This window comes from Orycteropus afer, unplaced genomic scaffold (assembly GCF_000298275.1).
Source record: "Orycteropus afer afer isolate SDZICR_OR568_19922 unplaced genomic scaffold, OryAfe1.0 scaffold00303, whole genome shotgun sequence".
Classification (NCBI taxonomy): domain Eukaryota; kingdom Metazoa; phylum Chordata; class Mammalia; order Tubulidentata; family Orycteropodidae; genus Orycteropus; species Orycteropus afer.
The window spans coordinates 3,093,137-3,094,146 of record NW_006921890.1 but is presented as its reverse complement, the minus strand read 5'-3'; the positions used below and the strand labels follow the sequence as shown (position 1 = coordinate 3,094,146).

Sequence of the window (1,010 nt, the reverse complement as noted above, 5' to 3'; positions counted from 1 at the left end):
CACGCGGGGAAAGGGAGGTGCTGTCTGACCCTGTAGATTAGACACAGCTGCACACAGAAAGATGCTGTCCCCCACTCCTAAGGCAGATATAGCTACAAGCCCAGAAACACCCAGGACAGCTGGCAGTTAGTAGAAGCCAAGATGGAAAAGGAAAAACTTCCTCCTAGAGTCACTCCCAGGAGCTCTGGTGGTGCAGTGGTTAAAACATTCCAGGGCTAACCAAAAGCTCAGTAGTTTGAACCCACCAGCCGGCTGTGGGAGAAACATGAAGTGGTCTACCTCGGTAAAGACTGACAGTCTTGGAAACCCTGTGAAGCAGCTTTCTGTCCTATGGGGTGGTGATGGCAGTGCGTTTTCTCAAGAGGCAGGCCCTGAATTCGGTCTTCTAGCCTCCTAACCTGGGGCCAAAGAAAGGTCTGAGAAAAGAAATGTCTTGAAATCTACCCCCTTGGGGTATTTCTATTACAACAACCCTAGGAGACGAATAAGGAGTTCTGCTGGCCTAGTGGTTAAGGCATTTGGCTGTTAATCAAAAGGTCGGTGGTTTGAACCCACCAGCTGCTCTGCAGAAGAAAGATGAGGCAGTCTGCTTCTGTAAAGATTTACACCTTGGAAACCCTATGAGGGTTGCCGTGAGTCAGAATCAACTCCATGGCAGTTCCTCCCTCCTCACACCATTCCAGAACCCCAAAGATGGCCTTGGTCCTGGTGAATGCATCCCATGGTGATTCCCAGAGAGAAAGCCAGGCCTCCTGCACCAAGTGGCCTTTGCATGTAACAAGGTGTTCTCACAGTGTTTCACTTCTCTCCACTTCCCTGCTGGCAGGGTCACTGGGCCGAGGAGGTGTGGGCAGCCAGAGACAGTGTGTGACATGAGCAAGTGCCAGACAATGCACCTCTGACATGGTGTGGGGTCACCAACGACCAAAAGCCAGATGAATTATGGGAAGATATCAAGAACATTATCCATGAAGAAAGCAAGAGATCACTAAAAAGACAAGAAAAGAAGA

The 1,010-nt window shown here is 49.9% G+C and overlaps 1 protein-coding gene across 1 annotated transcript in view; it reads right to left on the bottom strand.

Annotated features, from left to right (window-relative positions):
• SLC6A18 (solute carrier family 6 member 18) overlaps nt 1-1,010 on the bottom strand; it is a 37,143-nt gene that overhangs the window by 27,378 nt on the left and 8,755 nt on the right. The gene's annotated exons all lie outside the window — the stretch shown is intronic.